Genomic DNA, 25701 nt, shown 5'->3' on the forward strand with positions numbered 1-25701 from the left:
CCTTCTGGATGAGAGACAGCTTCCTTGGTGTCGCTCCCAGGAAAAGTCCAAGTATTTTTTTTGCAATTTCTTTGAGTTAAAATCAGTGAGAGAGAGAAAAAATGCCAAATGGGAGAAGGAAAACTGGCGTTCAACCAGCATACAAGCCGCAGTCTAACAATGGTCAAATAGTAGGGGTAGTAGGAAAAACAGGAAGGGAAACAAATTCACTTTCATTAGGATAACTGCAGGATTTCACCTGTAATACTATCTTCTTTCCTTGTGTTTGTGTAACTAACAGGCTCCATGTGAGCAAACAGCCCAGCTGATACCTCTTGTCGGGTGTTTGCAACAAGGCTCATTCTCCCTAAGCACGCATCTTACATGCTAATTGATTCCACCTTCCGAGAATGTCAGGATTTCACGACGCAGCAAGTCTGCGGCGCGTGTCTACAGCATGCTGTGGGGACCCGCAAATAGCAGGGAGGAATTTTTAGAGTGCATCTAATGGCCTTTGCTTGCCTTTAAGCTGATAAGTGTAAAAATCACTCTCCAAACAACTTGTGACACTTAACGGTTTTCACACGGTACTTTTGTAACATAATCATCCCCACATCACCTCCCTGCAGACACAACCTGTATGTCTGGGATACAAGGCAGAGTCTCTGCTTGATGGACCTCTGTGGCTCTGTTAGCTGAAGGGGTTTCTGACTACTAGAGGGTAATGCTCTGTCTGACCATACTTGTGTACTTGCATTCCAGAAAATATTTTCTAAAAATATTAAATGATGAGAGCTAGAACAGTGAATGTGATGTAGGACTACAGGGATGAGCAAATCTGCTGTTTAGGATAAAGATGCATTTCAAATGCCTTGATTTCATGGGGCTTTACTTATATTTTTTACCAGGATTGAGAGAGATCCCTCATGTCCTTTTTCTGATTGAACTTAAATGCCAGTACCCCAGCTTGCCTTTACTGGAATCTGCTGTATGACCTGTATGATAATGCTAAGACAAACTGTCTCTGTCTCCATCTGGCAGCAAATACCACACTGAATATGGAGCATGGAGATGGCTGTTCAATGGCTAGGACACCTCCCTGTGGTGAGAGGGCTGGGGATCCAAGCAACACAAGTTATGTGGGTCCAAAGGAAAAGCTACTTTAGGGGTCAGCAGAATTGACTTGGGGATCTGTCCAGTTGCCTCTTTAAAATGAGAAAGAGAAATGTAGATGGAGCACAAGGTCTGGAGAAGGGTAGCAGGATGACAGGAAAACAAAGCAAATGCATTGCCATTTACTTAAAGTTTCATTCGCTAGTTTAATTCTAGCCCCACTGTGGCTTTTCCCTAAGAGGTGACACCACTTACAGCAAGGTGGAGTAGTACTGGCCACAGTTGCCATGACTTTTCTTGGGGGGAAGCCTCAGCAGCTCTAATTCAGGCAAAGGGACATGCCAGCATGGGGGCATGTCCTGAGGAGAAGGGGGAGGCCTGCAGTGCCTGGGGAGTCAGGGAGGTGAGGTGTGAGTAGAGATGAGCAAGGAGCAAGCCCCCTGCCATGCTGAGGGCTGGGTGCTACTGGACTCCTTCCTTCCTCTCCCTCTAAAGGCAGGTGTCTCCTGAAAAAGAGACACCTTGTTTTTTTTCCTTCTCTTGTCACACCTTTCTGCAGTAATATCTAAGGGTTTAATGGAAGAAAAAACTAATTGTACCATCTCTGTTCTGAAACAAACCCCCTGTCTCCAGTCTTGGGTTACTCTGAAGTGGTATTGTGTGCCACTCCCTGATTTTTTTATTTTGCAGTACTTGTTCTCCCTGGACTATCACTTGGTTATACCATAACCTAATAAGATTTTTTGGTCCTCTTTAAGTGATGTCTGCATTTTAAATTATAATCTGTTCCATCATATTTTGCTTGCCAGTACTTCTGTCTTAAGTGCCAGCTTGCAGATTTCTTGCAGAATTCATGTAATACTAAATACTGCTTCCCTGCCTATTAACCCAGAAAAACGTGGCCAAGTCTGAGCTGTACATGATACTGCTATTGGCAATGCACTGCTCAAGGTGGTGAACTCAGTAGAGGAATTCTCTTTCTGCTATTTGTTTGTACAGTACCTAGCTGAAGGAGGATTTAATCCCTGCTTGGACCCTTTATGCACTATCACATTAGAAGCAGTAGTTCAATTGCTTACTCAGCCTTAACTTGTTCTTATCTGTGCAAATTGTCAGACACTGTTCGGTGTTATTAACTACACCTATTAAGTCTGTATTTAATTAGTGTGTGTACTTTCTGACATAATTGTGGCAATGCCAAGGTCAACTACTTCTCCATCCAGCGGTGTAAACCATGCTGAGAACAAAGCATGGAGCTGGATGTTCACTGCTGACAGCTGCAGGCAGCATACGATCTCCTCTGGTTGCCAGTGTCCCCTACACTGCGTACATCTGTGTGCCAGTCAGGTGTTTGCTTCTGAAATCTTGAACTTCATAAACAAAGTAAAACTGGCTTTGTGTGAACAGTGCTACTAGTCCATCAGCAGTCTTCAACCTGTCTCTGCTACGTAAGGATTTTTCTTTCCTCAGCGATTAATAATTAATAATCAATTGGTTTTCATGGTACTTTTCCTAAAGCATTATTTTTATATTTGTGAATTGGTAGACTAGGGATCCGCTCTGCTCACTGAAGAGCTTATTTTCTTTGCAGCTAATAATGACTATTTATTTTGTCATAACAATGTAGATAAGATTCTGTGATCCTATTCAGCTGTACCATGCTGCAGATCTTGGAAAGGAAAGTCCTAAATCTTTTCTAGAAATTTCCAAAAATTTTAAGCGGCTTAAAGGTCAAGCTTGTGTTTTGGTATATGAAAAGCAGAGTGCTAGACTCATGCAAGTAAAAATAACTTCTAAATGGTGATATAGCACTAGTTAAATTGCAAGATTGTGTGAAAGATGATATTTAACCTCTCGGTGAGGTCACTTTGAAGTAGATGTGACCTCATCTTTTAAATCATCTCCACAACGAGGTTGCTTGAGTTTCTAAATGGGACTACGTATGACCTATCTAAATATCAATGTGTGATTATGTTTTTACCTCCAAGTTTCACATGTTCATACCTTTGATGCTGTTTGAGAATCTTACTCTATGTTTGATTGATTTTGAAGTCTTGGAAGTCCAAAATAAGTATATCTAAAGATGACATTTATTCTGCTGTGTCTTACTGTTTCTTGCACAAGCAAAGGAAGTTTTTATTATTCAACACAGCACTGAGAAATATTGTAGAACAAATACAAATAAAATCCATCTAAAAAACTATAACCACAAAGATTAGAATAAAAATCAGAAATTAAACCCAAACTAATTTCAGTTTAGCAAAAATTTAACTGGTTTTGGTTTTTTTCTGGTATATCACATCCTAAAGCTCACTTCTGTTAAAAAGGAGAGGAAGATATTAATGTGCTATTGACCATTATAATATTATTACTAAAGTATTGAAGTTACTAAAATATTACTACTGGAAACTGTAAATTTCATTCTCTAAAAGTATTTGACTGGATCAAAAGAAAGAGCAATAAATAAGAACAGAAACATGAGTATGTGCTGAACTAAGTTTTTTTAAAATTATAAAAGTTATGGCTCTGTGGTGCTGACAATGCTAAATTTCCCATTTGAGGCCTTTGGAATTGATACATTCTTTAGGAATGTAAAAAAGCCTGTTAGTTTTCACACAGCACCAAATAGTTTATTTACATTTAAATCAGTCCTTCTCTGCTATACTTATTTCAAGCAATTTTTTTTGAGTTTTTTTTGGTGTGTGACTAACTAGGCACTGGAATAAGTTGGCCAGAAAGGCCATGTAATTTCTGTCCTCAAAAATATTAAAAACTGGACTAGACAAGGCCCTGAGCAACACGATCTAATTTTTATGTTAGGTATAACTTAGCTGACCCTGTTTTGAGCAGAGGACTAGATGATCTCCAGAGATCCCTCCTAACTTAAATTATTCAGTGGTTTTGTGCTTCTGTGGGCAAATTTTAACACTTATGACAAAATATAGAAAGTGCTGTCAAACAAGGTATATTTGTGTTCAGAGGACAGAAGGGACTTCTTGCTAAGTTTTGTGATCATTGGAGCTAATTATTCTTTTCCTGTCTTCCTTCTGCTTTTGGAATTACTTTCAAGGTGGGATATGTTTTGTAGTTGTCTGCAGCATGATAGACACTCAAGGGATCTGGAAATACACTCAACTGTACACAAAAGGAAAATAATCTAAATATAGACTCTTCCATAGTTAAGCTTTTCCTGCTGGACTTAAATTATTCTTGCTTTAAAAAGAGAAGGATCCTGTTCACTTCCCATCATCAGATCCAAACATAAGTGCAGTTTACATAAAATGCAAAAGAGCAAACATCCCAATGGAGATTGGAGCTTTTTCTTGAGAAAACATTGCCAGTTTCTAATCCAAGTCAAGGATCACACAGGATGAAACTGTATTGTTAAGCAGCCAACACCACTTAAGAGCAACCTCGCTGGTTGCCAATGTAAGCACCTGGGTAGAAAAAAATAGGCATTTCTGAATGTGGATTTAACATCAAACTGTATGTTGGGGTGTATGTTTTCCACCACTGATCACAGAATCACAGAATCACAGAATGTGCTGAGTTGGAAGAGACTCACAGGATCATCAAGTCCATCTCTTAGCCCTGCACAAGAGTCACACCATGTGCCTGAGAGTGTCATCCAAATGCTTCTTGAACTCTGTCAGGCTTGGTGCTGTGAGCACTTCCCTGGGGAGCCTGTTCCAGTGCCCAACCACCCTCTGGGTGAAGAACCTTTTTCTAATATCCAACCTAAACCTCCCCTGACACAACTTCAGGCTGTTCCCTGTCACTGGTCACCCAGAGAAGAGATCAGTGCCTGCCTCTCCTCTTCCCCTCACGAGGAAGTTGTAACTGCAATGAGGTCTCCCCTCAGTCTCTTCTTCTCCAGACTGAACAGACCAAGTGCCCTCAGCCACTCCTCATACAGCTTCCCCTCAAGACCCTTCACCACCTTCATTGCCCTCCTTTGGATGCTCTCTAAGAGCTTAATGTCTTTCTTATATTGTGTGGTGATCAAAAACTACACACCGGGAGAAACAAGAAAGATCTCTCCTTGCTTTTGCCTTTTTTTTATTTATTTTATTTTATCATATAGCACTATCTGAAACTTAATGTTTCTAATCTCTGTGCTGAGCTGCAGAGCCTGGTACAGCCTCAGCTGCTGCAGTGGGCTGAGTGGCCCTCATGGGATACCCCCACATCACAGGGCTCTGACACCTAGTGGCCACAAAAGAAAAAATACGGTATTCTTTTGAGTTCTACAGCAGATATTGAACTTGTCAGTTATGTAAGTAAATTGTTCCCCTAAGAAAAATGGCATAAAATCTTCATTTTGGAGTGTAGCTGGCCAAACTTCAGGCACATGAATATTTCCCAGAGTGAAGTTTATTCCCTGTTGTGCTGTGGCACTTGAGTTTTGGGTCCAGCTGCTGTCTGGGATTGAAGAAAGTACAAAGCCATGTGAGAAAAGCCTGTTTCCTTTGCACTTTCCAAGATAAAAGTCTGCATCTCTGCTGGGTAAGCCCAACATTTAGATCATAGCTTTCTGCAGAATTACATGGTAAAAAATGAGACATTATATTCAGATGCAAGTTAAGAACTTAAACTCCCAACCCTGGAAACCGATGCTCACCATCCGCTACAGCTTATCACAGTGAGCAGTGACCTTTTTCACGTGCCAAAAATAAACTGACATATTCTATGGACTCTTTGCTTTGCTGGATCCATGGCAAATGAATCTAACTGAGGAAAGCTTCCTGCTACTTCTGTCTTCTCACATCCAATGACATCCTGTGGCTTAAATGCTTACCTTGTGTAACTGAGGTACAGTTAACAGATACAGAGACTTTGTGAATTGAAAGAACCCTTTCTAGCTATGCTGCCACCCCATCTCATTTTAGGAGGAGCTAGGTAAGAAAAGTCTCATCATGAGTTGTCTTTTTGCAGTCCCAGATACTTCGCAAGTGAAGGCACTTTTTCAATTATAACTTCATATGAGTCAGTCTCTTCTACTCACTACGTTGGAAAGGGATCTGATTCTGTATTATAAGGCTGAAAAAACTATGCATTTAGCATGCACGTGTGTTTTCTATGAAGAAGGCAGGTAATAAAGAATGAATCCCAAAAACCATAAATCCCCAATCCTTTACTGGCCATGGGCAGAATGAGGAGGTAGTAAGGAACTTTATTACTGATCAGGAACCAGTTAAACAGGGGCTTGCTAAAAACAGTTTCTTAGGAACATATTCTGGTAGCTTCAGACCAGCTTTCATCCAGATGCTTTCTTCTACTCCTTTACCTTAGCAAGTGCTGTGTTGATGAGTGATATGGGTTTTTCTCATTTTCTGAAAGTCACTATTGCTGTTAGCAGTCAAACCATCAATAATTTCTTCAATCTAAGGGGAAAAAAGGAACAACAGATGCAGTTTAACCTGAGTTCATGTATTGAGTTGGTAAATGAAATTATGTTTTAAAACTGATGTCTATTTTTTTCTTTTTCGTCTTCTGTTTTGTATGTGAGAGAGGATAAAAAAGTAATGTTTGCCCTTTTCCATTCATTGGGATTCGTAAGTCTTTTGTTGAGCTGGATTTTGTCTTTACCTTGTGATCCTCATACATGTTCCATTCCCTATAGTTCCTCTTTTCCCTTCTGCCCTGATAAAATTTGGCTTTTATCCTCTTCTGAGCTGACACCTTTTAAGTATTCATTGGAGTGCTTCTTGTACTACCACCCACTTTTCCCCTGCCAAGTGTAGCATCCAGCTCTCATGTCAGCTGCATTGAAGGGGTCTTTGTGATTTCTCTCATCAGCATCTGTACTTGTTTAGCAGTTATTTTCTTAAAAAATCTCATATCAAAGTAAGAAATGTTAAAATGATTGAATAGCTCATAGTTCTTCTGCTGCCATTCAGGTTCATAGATCTGAAGGTCCTTTTTCACAGAGCTGCATGTGCATCACAGCTCCTGTTTTGCGTCCAGGGAATGTGAGGCCGTGACTTGTGTGTCCAAGTATGTGTGGAGGGGAGATCCCTGACCTGCAGTCCTATGCCCTGACTACTCCTGGTGCCCCAGACTGCCCCAAGTTAGCTTGCCCTGCTTCTGGGGAAATGAAAAGAAAAAAAGAAGTTGAACAAAGTGTTCTCCTTGTACCTGTTCTCTCTAGTTCAAGATGAGTGAGGGTCAACCACAGACAGGTTATTCCAATGCCAGCAGCATACTGTCTCCTCTGCAGAAACTGCTGATGCACATGCTGTCCCTTTGCAGTAAACAGGAATAACTTGCTCTGTTTAGGAGTCAACACAGGGAGAGAACACGATCCTGTGGTGAGGTAGGTCAAGACCCTGTCTTGGCAGCCTTTTAGATTTAAATTTGCTTTATCTGTGTCACACCTTGCTTGAGAGTGCACACATACCCTCAGTATGGTTCTGGCAATAGTCTGCATGTCTAGAAAGTGTTCTGGATGAGGAAAATCTACTGGTGAAAATGATACGCTAAAAAAAATACTGGACTTGTTCTTTACAAAAAATACTCACAGCAATTAGTAAAGACTGGTGCCAAAAGACTGAACATGAAGGGAATGCCCAGTCCAGCTACCTGCCAGAACTGCAATAGCTGCAACAGTTCTGTGAAAACAGCTGGAATAGTTTATGTAGGACAGCTTCTCTTCCTCACAATGACTGATTGTATGGTCTATAATTCCTTTCTGGATGTGTGAAAGGTTTGCATGCCTAACTAGCTCAAGGTCAGTGTATATTAAAGCTCATTGAGACAGTGAGGGAGCAGGTTCATGCAATTCTATCTTTCCCATTATCTTGCTGCTCCTTTTTCATTTATCTTTGCTTTGTGAGGTAGCACCTCTCAGCACCTCCCAGGGAGCTGAGAGCTCAGGGAGCTGATCCAGGGTCTGCACCCAAGCTGTCTCCTCTATAATCCTGGTAGCCCACTGGATTTAGTTGGATGAGAGCAACGTTAACTCACCTTCAGCTGGGAAACCAATGCAGTTGATTTTTGTGACAGTCTCAGCGAGGATGATGTAGAAACATTTGAAGTAAATCAGATTTGCACAATGCACAGAGTTAATACATACAGTAACATCACCATGATTTTCCAAGGTTGTCCCATTTACTTGGAATAAACATTTACATCTGAGCAAAAAAAGTCTATAATGATGCTAATAATAAATAAATAAAAGGAGACAGGGTTCTGGGGTCTTTAGCTTCTATTACAAGGGCTCATTTGAAGTGTATTTCCAAATCAAGATCAATGAATCTAGCAAAATCACATCCAGAATCTAAAAGCTGATTATCTCTCTGGTTTAAGTAAAGAAAAGCTCCTTCTGCTAAACCTGTACAGCAGCTGCATCCACAAAACCAGAAATGATTTGTGCTGTGCTTCAGCTCATACAAAAAGACATTTGCTGCAAGCTGCTCCCAGTTAGTCTTCAAGTCACTTCTTTCCTTTGTTGAGACATCTTCGGGAAGCTTTTTTGGGTAATAATGCCACTTTTTTGCTCCTCTTTAATTGTGTCAGTCCTTTTGTTACAGTGCTCATGGACTGCTTACAGTCCATACTCTGACAGCAAATATTATTCTCAAGTATTTCAAAGATTTGCAGTCATTAAAGCCAAAAGATCCTGATAAATTTTAAGCTTTCTCCTGCTTCACACTGTTCAACCATGCACCTGGCTATAGTGACAGGGTTAGAAAACCCTAAAAAATGTAATTCTAACACCTTATGTCTTTACTGAGCACTCCCTCACCCACTTAGGCCTGGCATTTATTCAGACAGAGGTATTATCTTACTCAGCAGCTAGGCATATATTTTAGCACCCAAACCCATAGCTGATGTTTTCATTTGGAAGGAATTAAAGTTGTATATTACCTTTCCAAGTCTCCATTAGCATGTCTAATGATAAAGCATTAGCAATTTGGAGGTGTAAGAAATTTCCTGTCATATCACTGCTCTGTCATACAAATTAGACGCTTATAGTGAGCACTTGGTTCTTCCACTTGCCACAAATATATTTATCTGGTTGTATCTATACAATTAGCCATTTTTAACTGGCATCTCTAATTGAATAACAACAGGATTATTAAAGGAAATCCTTTACAAATTCAAGGGAATTCATGGCATAATTACTCTCCAAGAGCATAAAATACTAAAAGCTATTTGTTTTTTTAGTGTAGCAGAAGCTCTTTACAAGTGTGTTGACTCTGTGTCTTTTCAAGTCTGAAATCCATGGCTCTACACAATTCCAGCCAAACAAACTTGTCTGGCATTTCTACCAAACTGCTTTTTCTAGAATGAGCTAGTTCAATCCCTCCTGATTTAACATTATTCTGTATGCAAAGTCATCAGTGACTCCTGGGGCCCATGTAGGCTATTTTGTGCTCACGTGCTTGTTTGTGTGTGCATGTCATATACTATCCATGGATTATCACTTGAATATGTATTGACATACAGTGTAGGCAATAAAAACTAAGGCTGGAGCTTAAATCTTGTCCCTGAATTTCTCTTTCCTCTCCTGTGCTCTGGTCCCCGTAGGCAGTTTACTGCAGGAAGCTATACACTAATCAGCCTGTAAAAGGCTGCTCTGGGGGAGATGGCAATCCCAGCCACAGGCTGGGGCAGATAATAGACTTGCCTCATTTGACAAAAAGATAAAAGAGTGCATTTTGTTCCTCATTATTTCACTGGTTTGGGGAGGTGAGTTCTTTCCCTCTCTTGTTTAAACCACATAAACAATGCCAAGTGTCATGACAGGAGTTGGAGCCTGTCGATGTAGCCCTATAATTAGAAAATTTCCATGCATGAGGCAAAAGGGTGTTTTCAGGTCACTTCCTGATCCACTCATCCATAGATCAAAAACCTGAGTTAAGATACAGATAAGAAAATGCCCAGGAAGTGAAACATGCTCCATATGGCTAATTCAGACAGCCTTATTTTTTGCTGCAGTCAGAGCCTGCCTCGTGGCACTTCTGCCTAGGCACCTCATTGTATCATCAGTATTATAAAGGGTAGCAAGACGAAAGGCTGCTGTCCTGTTGAGGCCAAGCGTTTTGTCTTCCTTCCTTTGGTCTTCTTAACCAGAGTGTAACTCTATGGATGCAGTATAACACTATGGGGGCAACAGACAGAACAGACTTGTACTCATACTGCAAAGTCTAGAATGTGTCTCTCCTCTCCCTTCCTTTCCTTTTCTTGTCTCTAAAGATTATTCTGCCCAAAATAATAGCAGAAAGAAAAATCTGCCAATCAATCCAATGAAATATTACTCCAGTTTAACTTTTCTACTGAACTGCTTTCTTGCTGGCATAATCCCACCAGAGAAGCACCTTGCTTTTTGTGAATGCCTCAGCTGTACTTTCCAGTTTATCTCCATACACTACAAACACAGAACATCAAACTCAAATAGCAGTCAGGAATATCAATCTTTGAGTACTGTCTTTTTTCATTAATACTCTTCAGTATTAATGTCAAGCTAATGCCAGACTTCTTTAAAAGTTTGGCTGCTTAGGGCTGCTTAGGGCAGACTGGTTCACAGCAGCTGTTTATAGGTATCCAGGCAGGATAGGGCAGGAGAGTTTTACTGGCATCAACATCCGATCTGATCTGACTGATGATCCTGACATCTTAATTCTCATGAAAAGCACCACGGGCTTTTCAGCAAAAATGTGAGGCCAAGACCTTGGTCCTGCAACTCCGCTGAGCGTGTGTACAAACTTCTCACTAGCGAGAGAGTTAAGATCGTCTGTCAACAGCTCTGTCCCATAATGCGCTGAGAAGTCTGGCGCTGCTCCAGGGCTAATTTTAAGCATATGAGTAGCTTCTTTCAAGTTGGTGAGAGCAACAGAGTGAGCTGCTGGCTCCCTGAGAAGGATGCTTAGGGACTGGTGCAGCTGGACCCTGAGGAGGCAGGGACAGTACCACCACAAAGTATGAGCTCACAGGTTTGCAACCCAGGCTCAGCCACCCCCTTCCCTATACACACTCTCCCAAGGCCTGTTAGCTAGTGCCAGGGTTGCTGCACTGCTCACATTGCATAGGATTTCCTGTACTGTGTGGTCAGATCCCATGCACTGTGTGACAAGCACACGGGATATGCCTTTTCCTGTATTTTTGCAATAACTAACCACTGTTTCAGATGCTTGGGAGTGCAGGATTGCAGCTGTCAGGAAAAATGGCTGTTGCACACCTACAGATAAATCACACTCCATGTACAGACTTACTGTGCCCATGCTGTGCTATTCATCTGGACAGCACTGTACACATGCAAGTGTGTCTGAGAGGAAAATACAGTCAGAACCAAGACCTGAGTCTTTAAAAGTGTTAGTATAATGAACATCACTTTTGTGGGGAACTCCTAACCTTTACCAATGAAAACATGCAAGGCAACATCAAAACATTTTACAATATTATTCATTCATTTTTTTTTCTTGGTATGGCTGACATGAGTCTGTAATTTTATTTAGATATCAGGTAGATCACATTTTTAGCATCCAGAGTTTAACAGTTTTCAGCTGCTATTGTTGCACTTATCTATTGAAATGTTCCTGGAGATGTGCAATTATTAGGAGACTAATTTAGTTTCACTTTCTGGAACTTCCTAATGAAGATTATATCTTCAAAGTCAACACAGTATGCCCATCTTTTATCCAAATCACTCATTATCTCAGCAGAGGACATTTCTATTACAGAGCAGCACTTACACGAAAAACTCTTGTTATCTGAGCACATTTAACTAGTAAAATTCCATATCTCCAATGTCAGCCAAATAAAGAAGGCTACTGCATATTTAGGACACAGCCTACAGAAAAATTCTTAGCAAAATACCCATATGGGTCTCTGCTTTATTAAAAATGTCTTGTTCTTACCCAGCTTTTTCAGATTCCCATCTAACCTAGTTATTTTTTTTTGAGTTATAGAGTGATATCTATGCTCTGTTTCTCTTCTTCCTAACTAATTTCTAGAAGATGTAACTTCTTTCCCTTCCTAGCTGAACAGCAATATTAACATTATAAACCAGTCAAATGTACCAGATGGGTATTGGCAAATGACTGAATGATTTGCACCCCTTATTGTGTTGAACCAGACAACTATTGTGCATATCAACTTGATTAATTAAAATGATCCATTTTTGCTCATGTTCCTTTCCTGTGAACTAACCTGATGGATATGTTGGCAGCTTTGAAAATACACCTTGAGAAGGACCTTGGTTTCCTCTTCCAAATACCAATGCAGGGCTGAGCATCTTTCAATCCTGAAGGGTCCTCCAGCCAGTTGCATGAGTTTGCTGGTTTCTATCGTTTTAGCATTTTAATTCTTGCAGGCTGCACCATAATCTTGCCTAAAGAAGTTTGCTTAGATTCTTCTTGCTACTTCAGAGGCTATGAATTAAAAAATCAAACCAATCCATTCAGATGGTAGTCAGAAAATGTGGACAGTTATGAATCAGAATCAAATGCTTTCTTCAGAGGTGTTTTCTTTAACTTAACACAAGTTGAAATTCAGGAACTTCTGCTATCGACGAGGAAGCCCAGGAACAATGGCTCTTTCCTGTAAGTATCAGTAAAGTGATGACTAAACAGGCACTCCATAGCCAGCAAGTAAGCAAGGCTACCTCCAGTGGACATGCACTGGAGTTAAGGATGGCTGCTGAGAAAGATGGTGAAATTAGACCCTATTTATTAACACTTCTTGCCATATTCCAAGAAGGGAAAAGTGACTAATAAGCCAAAACCAGACAGTAACTGCCGGTAAAGTACTTCAAGATTATTTGGTAATAAAATATACCTCCATATGGTCCAAGCCTCTCATGCAGCTGTATCACACCTATATTTCAAAATTATGATCAGGAAAAGCAATTGTTGCCTTCTGCAGGGTATAGTGGACTGCTGGAGACACTGCTTTTCTGGTTCACCCAGACCCTTCCTTGGCCATTAGTTCACCTCCTCATGTCATCCTGTCAGCCATACTATCATCCCAGGCTTCAGGGACCCAATGATGGTCACCCTAACAGAGGTGACCTGCACCATGAATGTAAAAGCATCAGTTGCTTTCACTAGTAAAATGAATACAAGTTTCTCAGGGACTACAGCTAGAGAGTGTTATCCTGCTAAATTCTTAATGGGCCCATGCTGACTCTTGAAGGCCATTCCAGGCAGGAGCAGATATGGGCTGTTACCATGGGACAGAGACAGCACCATCCTGTCTGTAGTGCATAAAGCAAGTCTGAAGGCCACAGGAGCTTCTCGGCAGGGATCCAGCTAGCACAAGAAGGAAAGGACCTATGGGCTGTGTGTGGATGTTGTTTCTCAGGGACAACAGCAGGTGAATTAGGGCAAACCTCTGTTTGTACATTGCTGTGGAGGATATTAGTAGAATATGTGTTAGAATTAGAGCCTAATTAGAATAAATATAGTTAGATCAGTCAAGATTGATTGAACAAAATACTCTTTTGGTACCACAAAGAATGGAGTAGTAAAATAAGAAAACCCAAATTTATTTCACCCCTCTGAGTCTTGCCTTCTCATCGTGACTTTTCTCAGTTTTTGATGATTTTAGTGATGATTAAATCTTTCCTCACATTTAGAGGATCTTCTTCTGACCCAGCCCATGCTTTTGTTTATAATCCTGTGTGCACACATGCATGCCTAGTTTGGGCATTGCTCTGATGTTCCCAGCATGACAGCAAGCAGCTTTTGTTTAGAAATAAAGTTATATGAAATCATTTGAAAGACTTGTTGAACTTGTCCCATTATTTCCCACAGAAATGACTGGTAAACAGATTTATTTGTCCTAAATTTTTAGCTGTGCAATTTCTGCAGCTAACTTTTGGCTGCAGACTATTTGCAAATAGTTTGTAATTAATATTGGACATTTCAGATTATTTGCTTTAGGCTACATAAAAAATTTCTTCTCTCTTAGCTTAATAACTCCTAGAATCAGGTTTATTGTAGAAATTCTTGTGTATAAAAGGCATATTTTCTGTCTGCAGAATCTTGTTTGTACGAAAGGCATATTTTCTTTCTGCAGATTCTTCGTAGTGAATGGGTGATCCTGCCAAGGGCTAGCACACTGTCTCTGCTCCAGAATAAAACACTTATAGTTGTGCTTAACTTTAAGGACAAGATTAGTCAAATCAAAATTAATTTGAGCATGTGTAAGAGATAAAGCAGTAAAGTTGGTTTAAGATTATATGATCAAGAAAAAATGAGTGTCCCTTCTTTGTCCTGAAAATGATGACCCCATGCTCATGGCACCTCTACCCCTGCTTGGCCACCCCCTGCCCCACTTTTCTGCTCTGCATCAAAACCCTAGTGGCTCTGGAGGGTCTGTATTCCCTGATCCCTGAGGTCTCTTTACCTTCTCCATCACTCGTAAAACACTGCACCCCAACTCCACCACCAATCAGTGTGGGACAAGCATCCTCCTGGTTGCGTTCAAGCAGGGTAGTTCTGAGATGTTTGAGACACAACTTCATTCTTATACCAAGTTAAAGGAAAGGGTACACCATTGTGATAGAAGCCCCCTATTTGTAAAACTTTTTCCAAAGATTTTTCTTCTCTTGGTTTGGGATCACACCACACAGCAATTATTTTTTCATAGATTGAAATATAAATTCATTTCCTGGAGCTGGTAGAAAAAATTACCAGAGCAACAACCTGTTCTGGAGGGGGCTGTGATTTGTCTTAAGGACAGTGGCATTATGAAAGCCTAAAGTCCAAGGCACTCAAAGAGCCAGGGTTATCAATGCCAAATATTTACAAAACCTCAATGAGAGCTTCTGCAACTTTCTAGAATGAACAAACCATACCTTTCAAATATACTTCTTACTTTACAAAAGTCCTGTAGCAGAAAGAAGCCTGTGTAGACCAGGCAGAGCTTTCCAGGGGTTTGCTTGGCATCACAAACACTGCCTTTGCTTCTCCTCTCTGAATTATAGCATAGCTAGGGCCAAAGGTAACTCTTTTCAACGCTGTCACCTCATGACAGGTTTCTCATTAATGTTTGAGAATTGTTGGGAGAATTTCATAAGAAAGGCCATCCTATAAACAGCTTCTGCTTCCACTTCTCAGCTCTTCTAATTGAGCTGCCCACTGGGTAAATTCTTCTCTCATACCTTGAAGGCCAAATTGGTTGGTATAAATGGAGATGGCTTCAGTGACTTTAAATTACATCAGTTTATATTAGCCCCAGCTTTGTCCCATGACACTTCTCTTCCTCCATTATAAGTGCAAACTTGTCCCTTTCTAAAACTGCTTGGCTCAGGAAGGCATCTATCTGGCGGATTGACATCATAAAATCAGATAGGAGCTCGCTGTGCTCTGGAGCCCAGAACAGAAATACCCAGAGTAGGTGTGACCAACCTGGGAATGAGGATGCTTGTGGAATCCAGCTAGAAGCCCTCTCCTGTGGCAGTGCACACAGACCTACTCATCAGAATGTAATCTGGAAAATCTGGAACATTTTGCATTCTACTTCATCCATTGCACAGCCTCAAGATGCCACATCCTCCCTAACTGCCACCTGTGGCTCCTAATTCCAGAACTGCAAGCTAAACACTTGCACAATTTTCCAGCAACTTAAATTTCTACTCCTGGGCAAAATTCATTGCTTCAGTGAATCATCCTACAGCTGTTTTGTGTGGGAATGACAATCACTCATGGTGATTCCATGTGTTCATTGATCTGCTTCTCATTATAGCAGGACAGACGGCCAGAAATCCTGCTACAATGGCTGCTGTAGTAGGAGACTGTGTTGGCCCATTTTGTCTGAGTCTGGGAGACCAGTCCTGTGTTGGTGTACGTAGTCCTGATGTGCAGGAACTTTCCCAGCCCTCCAACAAATGGCTTTGCACTCCTATCTTGTCTTCATGATTCACAGGGATGTAGGATTTTCCTGGTCTCTGCCTTTTGAGCTGCAGCCTTGGGAATGCATCATTCAACACACTGCCACAAGGAGGTGGGGAGTGGGGACTGCCCAGCTCCTGCCTGGTACAGTGGGGTGGAAGGACTCAGCAGGGGCACAGTTTCGTGCAGGAGAAATCCTGTTTCCTGTTTATCCCCTTTTTAAAAGAAATCTAAGCCAACAGCAAATAAAAAACCTCTTGCTAAGACCTGTAGACTTAGGACTGACTTAACACTGAAGCAGAACCCCTTCCAAACGTGGTCCCCTGGATGATGACAGAAAATTCTGGTATGGCAACAGAGAAAGGGTGCCTGTGTCTTTTCTCTGTAAGCAACCAGAGGGCTTCAGAGCTCAAACTTCAAGTGTGTAAGCCTTTCCTCTGCTACAAAAACTATTTCTGTTAATAAATACATAAAATTAAGGGGGAGCTTGGGGTCCCATCATTCCACCTCAGCATGCAATAACAGTTGTGGGTAAGCCCCATGTGAGAAATAAGTCCTCACAGCTGCTATCCTGTTAACTTTAGCTATTTTGTTATTTTGGCTAAGTTGTCAAAACGTTCATTTCCTGATGTCTGGGAAACTGGCTGAGCAGCATATACAGTGCTGGGCTCTGCTGCTTGCTCCTGAGATAGAGGGAGGCTGGGTATGAGAGTGCTGGCCTTCAGCAAGTGGTAATGCAAAGAAAGGACTGCTCTTACTTCCTCAGCAGCAATTTTATCTTATCTACACACACTGCTCTTTCCAAATCAAGACCAGCCTTTTCATTATTATAAACACTGGAGAGTGGGAAAATATTCCCTGAGGCAAGAAGCAGCACTTGAAGTAAAGCACTGTAATGGAAACTGCCACATGCAGCAAAATTCCTCACTCCTTAAGGCATATTCCTGCTCTCAGTGCAAAAGTTGCTTTTGCTCCAAATAACACACAGCCTAGGGTCAGCTCCCTGAGTCCAATGAGACCATATTAAAGGACAACATGTTGAGTCACAGCTTTATATCATGCAAGACTTGCTCTCATGAGGTACTGCAGCTGAGTGTCCAAACTGCAGTCCCATGGTACATGTCAACATAATACATGTCAGCCTCAAAACACTTTCCCTTTTTTTGTGAAAGGCATGGGAGGCACATATATGCTTAAAACTGAGGACACATGCTCAAACATCTCTAGGAATATCAAGGGCAGGACCTTGTAAGACTGAACTAAACCAAACCATTGTAACTGGACCTATGTGGGGTCAAAAGCATGATGCATTAGAGGTGATGTCCAAACTCAGTTCCCTTCTTTAGAGAAGAAAGTTGCTTATTGAAAAACAAAGGGTTTTGTCACCGAACCCTATTAAATTTTCTGACCTCTCCCACCTCTTCTTCCTGCACTATGGTGCTGCTGTTTTTATTAATTATTACTCTTACCGTGGATCTGCTTGTTGCTCACTGCTGTATGTTTTGCAGTGCTGGTGTATCATTTTACCCCACATTTGCTCCAGCAAAGTGACTGAGCCTGCCTGTAACTGGAAGACAGTGTTTGTGAGACCGTGGTCAAAGTGCACCGCACAGCACAGGATGACAGCCTCAAAGTCAGCCCTGCAGCTGTTGTGCTTCTTTGAAAAAGGCCTCAGTCAGCTCTTAAAAATTTGCTGATGTTATTTCATTTCCATCAAGCAGGCCAGGAGCCCCAGAGCTGTCTCTTTCCCCATCTGCTCTTGCCCTGCCTGCACACCTCACTGAGAGCTTGCTGGAAAGGTTTCCTCTGTTTCAAAGCCTGCTGGCTCTCTGAACCAGGTTACTGTGGTGAGGTGTTCACAAGCAGTCAAAACTTGACACAGTCTTGAAATGTGATTGTATCAGATAAGATTTTGCTTTTTAGTTGGTATAAGCTTTTTTAATCATCAGCTTGCGAAAGGGAGAAAGAAAAGCAAAACTTGTATGAAGTCAAGGTTGGTGAAAGCTGTTTGCAGAGCTGTCCTCCAGACTCTGTGCCCTCAGGAAGGAACAGGAGAGTACAAAGAGGGAATCGTGAATATGATTCAGACTGCAAAGGCAAGTGACACTGTTGCTTATGCCAGTTCTGGAGATGATTTTTTTGGAAAACAGGAAGCTTTGCAGGGAGCACGATCCACTAGACTCGGTTGACACAGCAGCATTACGGTGCAATTACGTGATTTACCAAATCAGACCTAACTGCTTTCTGTCAACAAGGGATCAATCGCTGCTTCCCAGCTTTTATCATACATTCTCTACTCTCTAGTAATTGCATGATTATGGGTTGTGTTGGTCTGTTGATCTGATGGAAAACTGTTTCTTGGATGAGCTCGATGGACTAACTCACTGTAACTGTATAATTATGACTGTAAAGGGAAGTAACAACTTATGCCGATGGGTGTAGCATGGGATTGTTCCCTTCCAGTGTGGCCTGGATTATGCTGGAAAAGGTGAAATATTCAGCTTCATTTTCAGAGGCCGCATGTGCAGCATTGGCAGGACAGCAGATTAGCCCTAAAACCAGGACTAGGGATACCGGTGTTGAGAGTGTGAGGGATCTGTGTTTCCTCTAGGACCGTAGCACTAATACTGGCCCTAAGAAAGCCACAAGGATATATGGCTTAGGCTGGGGGAGAGGCTGGGACCATCTTTCTCAGAAGCAATCTCAGCTATCCCACATATGAAGCACAACATGAGGGCCTGAACCTCCTACTGTTTGTGGGCAATGTAGGTGAGTTACTGTGGTTAGGATGAATACTACTAGTAAAACACAAGTCCTAAATCAAAGGTTTCCATTAATGTCAGTACATGTATGTCATGGTGAATGATTCAAGATTGTGAAAGCTGACCATCCAGCAGATTTGGCTATTGATACAGCTATGTGGTCAAAAATTTGTTTAGCTGCCAGAAAACTTAACTTCATAGTCATGTGCAGGTACGTTTACCATGGCAGGGAGCACAGTGGCACTCAATACATAAAAGAAAGATGAGAAATCAAGCCATGGCATCAACAGCACACCTCTGAGTGAGCACAGAGATTTTGTGCCCATACTGGCAGTGACTGATTGTTGAGTATTTTTTATTAGCAAATGGTGAGCATGACTTGGTATCACCAACATATAAGAAAGTGGAAGAGGGAGCTTCAAAACCACTTCTGTGTTCAGTGATGCTCCACTGTTGTCTTCCTGTAGAGGTGTTTGTCTGGATGTACGTATCACATGACTGGAAGGTCTCTAGCTACGTCTGTGTTGTGGAAAACCTCAGAAGCAGGATACATACCTGGGTAGATGTGATGGATTTAGGTGTCCAGTTCCCTATCTCTTCAGTCTTCTTCCATCCCAAAGGATATTGCCCTTAATGAACCCTTGCAGTTTATAATCTTTTCACAAACTAGGCACTTATTCTGAGATATTTTATTTTGCTGGATTGTAAACTGCATGGATTCAAAAGCTGTCACAGAGGTTGATAAGATGTCCTACAGCAAAAGCAGCAGCTTCTGAGAAATGGGTGACAGAAATCACCTTGAGTTTCTCCAACCCATAAATCAGACTTTTTTTTTCAAAGAAAAACCAGCATTACTCTGTTTTCTTAACCATTTAGATTTCTTTTAAAACAAGAGACTACGCATAAAATTTTGGGTATCTGTGGACTTATTTATGCCCAAGCAAGTACTTGGACAGTAGATAAAATTAAGGAAACAATAACTTGAAAATGTGTGAAAAAATACCAGAGCTTGCATGATTCCTGCCTAGAATGAGCATTAGGAATTTATCTGAACCATTGAAATGAAAGGCAAGATTTCAGCTTGTTTCACCATCAAAAGAATTGAGCCCCAAATGGGTGTAACTGTTATATGAAACAGTGTGCTGGACTGGATTGTCTGTGAAGAGCCTGATGCTTTCTGTAAGTCTAGTTTCACTTTTGAGCCTTGAGATTCTTTAATTTGCATTATTGTGTCAATGTACATTAATTATGCCTTACTAATTAATTATTCTCTGATGACTAGAAATTTAGAATAGACAGGCAACTTTTACTGAAAAACCAGCTGAGGGAAAACTGTATGAGCCTTCCTGTATTTTAGTCTTTTTACTTTTACTCAGAGTTAATAAGTATGGAAATTTCGCCATATATTATGTTATCATTTTCCCCTCACTTAATCTTGAGTCTTGAAAGCCCAATGTGCTTCAGATGTTTATGGGCAAATATATAGTAAGTTTCACTGAGCTTACTATATAGAGCAGCGCCTGCTTCAAAATGCACTATAGGAAGTGGGGTGGGCATACAAAATAAGAACTCTGCTTCTGACAGTTTATTTTCCATCATTTTATTTTATCTAGGTCTGTGTGTGCTTGCCACTTTCACTGGAAATCCATGTTTATCTCTGAGTTTTAAGAAAGAATTCAAGAAGTAAAAATCAAGTGGAAATATCCCCCATAATAAAGGGGGCTATCAGAGCCTTTCCTACAAGATTCCTTTTATGTGTGAAATATTTATTAGTCCTTGCCTGTTCATTATTTGAAGGGATATCTGAACTGGTGTATCCTTAGGGAATCATGAGGGGAGCAGAGGGAATGTTTACAATGAAAATGGTGCTTAATCTCCATGAATGACAGGAAAAGATTAAGCAAACTACAGATAAACCATCTTATCATTCAGAAGTATACATGCTGAATGTGTTGTAAAATAAATACACCACTGCTGTTTAAATCCTTTGTGCATCAAAGGACCAGAAGCACAAAAAGAAAATATTCACCTCAAACAGGATTTATGTGGACTCTCCATCCAAAGATTTTAAAGAACTTCCATTGATCCACCACTTCAGTCTAGCATCTGAGCTTGTCTGGAGGTCCCCGTTGGACCTGGAAACTCTATCTGCATGTTGTGCTTCCTCCATAGCCAGAGTGATGCTGCTTCAGCAGCTCTGTATCTCTCTCCCCCACTGTGATTCAGAAATTAGACAAAGTGGCCTCTGGTCCACCATGGTAGTCTATTATACAACACAGTAATCAACTCACATATTCAAGAAATGGGTGGCTTGCGGTTTATGCTCTTTTTGGTTAGTGGTAGCTCAAAACTGTGGTTGCTAACACTGGACTATCAGGCTCTAATGCAACCTATGAAAAATCTACGTACTTAGAGACTGTGACTTCTGGATTGACAATTGTCATTTTGAGAAGTATTTCATAGCAGGAAAAATTTCTGTGCCTGTAAGACCTATATCAATTAGGTGAGAGCTAATCTGAAGGTTGTCTAACTCTTCAGATACTGTGTTATTTTCCCACTATAACCTCCTCTCTCACAGCTGGAGCATTTTTCTACCACTAAACTCACCAAACGAGATGTTTACAGCCTTCATAAAAGTTCGTTTTGCAGAGCCTTTCCTGGAGTCTGACATCAAATGAAAGCTCTTCCTCATGCAGTCCATTACAAGTCCTCCAAGGCATAATGACTGCATTTCCAAAGTACCATATGGATATTACTAACGTTGATCACTGAGCTAAACATAGGGGCAGTTTCATTTACCCCGGAAGAGGACAATGTACAAACCCTTCAGTGTGATGGGTAGAGTGTGGAACAGCCTGATTTGTTGTTGTATCATGTAATCTCTCAAAGTAAATCTCTTCCAGGTTAAGGCTGTCCCCAAATATCACCTCCCAGATTTGACACAAGATTTTCCATGTATCAGAACTTCACTGTCTAGCACTGAGTGTTAATGTTCACTTGGAAGAAAATGATGTCTCTGTTCCTACTGCATAAAAAGCCCCACCACACTTACAGTGGAGGATTATATCTTTCTCTACTACAGTTTATAAAAGTAATGACTTCAGGTAGATACTAGATGAAATCCAACCATTAAGAGTGAAATATAATCTGTTCATACTGAAGAAATCTAGATTAAATTTACCAGTGGAAATAACCTTACCATACATTAAAACCAATTGTAGCTGAATTCCAAAGATGTGCTCCTGCCCTGTGTACACAACTTTTGCAGTTGTGTCTTTTTTTATAAAACCAGCAGATTCCTATAGGCTGCGCAAACACTTTCTGATAGATGGAAGTCAGTGTCTTTCTTTGCATAGGTTCTTTCTCACATGTAACACTGATTGCTGCTTTTAAGAAAATAGATCTGACATCAGCTCAAGGGTGAAATTCTTTTTAGTAGGTAGTGGAAGTGTCTGTGTGAGGATCTATACACTGCAACCAGAAGATCATATTTCAGATGAAGAACTACTTTGCATTTCTTCTTTAATCACACTGAGCCAAAGTCATTATTGACTTCAGAGAAATTAGGATTACTGAATTTGGTTTACTGAATTTGGGTTACTGTCAAAAGGATTTTAAAGCAGAATAAACCTGTCAGAAATGTTGGGGATTTTTTTCTGTGTCTTTTGGGGGGTTAGTTTCAAGTGGCATTTTAGATACACTCGCATTAACCAGTGACTGATGTTCATGCAGAGTTTTCCAGTCTGCATCAATGCACAAGAGGTCAGAACTAGACTTCCTTTGGAAGCACTGTGGTTTCTTTGTGGAAGGCTCTGGCCTTTCATTTGTCTGTTATGTGCAATAAATAAATCCAAGGTGCTTTGGCATTTGGCACATGAAGTACATTTGAACATAGTAATACATTAACACACGTAGTTTCTGAGCAGCTGAACTAGCAGAGCTTATTTTCCCATGGACTTGTGTCCTCTTAGCAGTCCCTGCAGTGTGACCCCAGCTCTCATGCATATTTCCATGCCCATTGGGCCGGAGCTTTACCTCTGCTGTGAGCAGTGAGGAGCTAGGAAGTGGTTGACTGGCAGGCTGATATGTGTATGCCCATTAGCTGTCTGGCTGGTGTCAGAAGCACTACCTGTTGCCTAGAGGAATAGTGAGCTGAGCCTCTCTTCTCTGTCTAGGTGTCCATTCCCACAGACATAATTAACTGTGATATTTCTAACCCTCTTTTAACTTTAAGAAAAATTGGTCAAGGAACTCAAAAGCCCAGGAGAGTGGGACTTAGAGATGGACAAACAATGTGATGGCACAGTTAATTTCTTTATGACAACAGGCTAAAGCTCATAAGTGTAAAAATCTCTCCCAAGAATTTGAGCTATTTAGTTTGTTTCTGAACTGGGCATGGGGGAAACTGCAAGTCAGCACATATTAGACCACTTGCAGTCCTGCCTAAGGAAGAGTTCCAACTGGGAGCAGTAGGATTTCTCAGAGCAGTGAGGTTTGGTTAGAAGTTCTCCATTCCCATCTCGCCCAAAAGACACACAAATGATATTTGATTTGAAAATGTTCTTGATGCTTAATTAGGATTCCTTCTGAGTTTGGTTGCTTCATTTATGAAACTCATTTTTTCCACGTGTAACCACAAGTACACAGAAGACAATGTCAGTATCGAGAGAGATGCAGTCCTAGGCCAAGTGCTGTGGTGATAGAATTAGAGGGATGGAAGTTAGCAGCTATTTCTAGGCAAAGAAAGATTTTGTGGTGGAGCCCTCATTAACATATTCTGGACTTCTGTGGCTTTCTGAAGTCACTGTGCAAATAGAGAGTGTTGTGCTGCTCCTTGGCCTGCCTTGTTCTCTTGAGGAACACAGCATTCATGGGGCACTCATCTGGGAGGACCTATTTCCACTGCTCAGTCACTGTCCTTCAATGATATAGCCTGAACAACAGCAAGTGGGCAGTAATTTCACTTGCTGTAGCACCAGGAGAGCAGCCATCTGAAGAGCTGGATCAATTAAGGTAAGAAAAAGATGATGTTGAACTGTAATTGGACTGAAGAGACTTTTTTTCTTCCATGCCTGAACATTTGGGAACAGATACGTTTCTCCTCCTGACTCTGCCTTTTTAGGCTTGTTTATTTCTCCATTAAATTATTTTCTTGATGATGTCTCCTGCTCACCCTCCAGATGTGGCTATTCTCTTCTGTTTTCTAAGAAACAGCATCTCAGAAGGAGAGATGCTTATCCTGGAAAAATTACCAGAGAAAAAAATAGGGGGGAAAAGTGGGATTGGGAATACTGTGCAAATGGCTTTTTTCTTTTTTTTCTGACACTCACAGCAGCGTCTCCCTTGAAAGAATAGGACAGATGGATTTGGAGAAACAGAGCTCTGCTTTTCAACACACACTGTAACCGTTGTGTGCCATTTTGCAAAGGCCAAGGTCCCCATCCCCATGAGGCATTCATCATCCTACCCAAAGAGGCAATGTGCCCGATGCTACATGGTCTTTGGCTCTTTTTTTTACTGCTCAGTATCCCTGCTGCACACTGCAGTGGAAACACTGATTTGTTTTCCATTCACAAGGGTAGTTTGAACCCAAATACATTCCCATCACACAGCTATCATATGGCCCGATGAAAATAATGAACCCTGGACATGGGGAAGGTACAGGATGTGGTTGTGCTAGCAGAGCCGGTGTGCAGGTGGCAAGCCCTCTCAGCAGAAGAGCCAAGGGTCAGGAAACATGTGGAGCTAAAGGGGCGGAAGAGAAAGTAGGGAGCCTGGGCTTAGTTTTCCTGATGACATGCATATCCAAGGGGAAGGCTGGAAGCTACAGAAAGTGACTTTTACTGACTGCACCAGGCGGGTGTGGTAAAGCTGCCTACTTATCTGTGCTCTCCTGGCCAGCTGGGGCCATGCTTCATAGATCAAATGGATTAAGGAAGGGAAGCAGAATTCAAAGTCCTTTAACAGCTTTTAATCGGGAGCTGTCCTTTTTTTCCCCTCCACTTGGTAGAAACCATATACCCATATTTTCCCACTCACTTCCTTTAATAACTAGATAATGTTATTATATACCAGTAGGTGTGTTATTCTCCTAGCATGTTTTGACATCCATACCTTGGATTTGCCTGAAATATTTGTGCACTATTTCAATCAAAATATTTTCACAGGTTCACATAAAAAAAAAAAATCTAGTGACTGAAATGATGACAAGAGGATAGCAAATTCACAGTGAGTAAAGTAAATAACTTTATAAATGAGTTGAAGAGAAAAGATTGAGGAGATAGAGGCTTATTCTACATAGTGACTGTTCACACATCTGTGGATGTTAGACAGATTTGTTCTTCGCTGACTCTAGTTGCTACATTTTCTAGGTTAAAAAAAACCATTGTGATTTTTAAGACAGAAATTGCAATTTTATGCTTAGATTCTCACCCTTTACAAATCAAATATTCCTGTATTTCGAAGACCAAAATAAAATAAGTCTTGTTGGCAGATATCAGTGACCCTGATCTCAATGTCTTCCTTCCTTGAACTGCTCAGTTACCTTTTTCTTGGCACACTACAGTCTGCAGATGTCAAAGAATAAGGAGGTGTGTGTTGTGTGGTGCTAACACTCCAGTGCTGGCACAGTACTTCCTGCAATAAAGGGTCTAATTTCAGGCTTATGGAGAATTCCTGCTGACTCACATCCTGTGGCATTTTATAGACAAAAGTCCAAAACCAGATAATCTAGGGTCCATGACAATTCTACAAAGTTTTCACCTTTTTCACCTGAATGGTTGCTTGCTCCACTCATTTCCAATGGCAGTAGTTGTGGCTTCAGGAGAAAGTTCTTCCTACTAATTTAAGCCTGGAGCCTTGGCATCCCTATCTACTTCTGCACCCACGTAGTTTGCACCGTGTCATTCTTGGACTCACAATTCCCATCTCACCCCTTCTCCGTTGCCCAGCATTTCACTCGTAGTATCAGCTGCAAAAGCTACCACGGAATTATAGCCTCTGCAGAG

The sequence above is a fragment of the Pseudopipra pipra genome, chromosome 4 (genome assembly GCF_036250125.1).
Source record: "Pseudopipra pipra isolate bDixPip1 chromosome 4, bDixPip1.hap1, whole genome shotgun sequence".
In the NCBI taxonomy this organism is placed as follows: domain Eukaryota; kingdom Metazoa; phylum Chordata; class Aves; order Passeriformes; family Pipridae; genus Pseudopipra; species Pseudopipra pipra.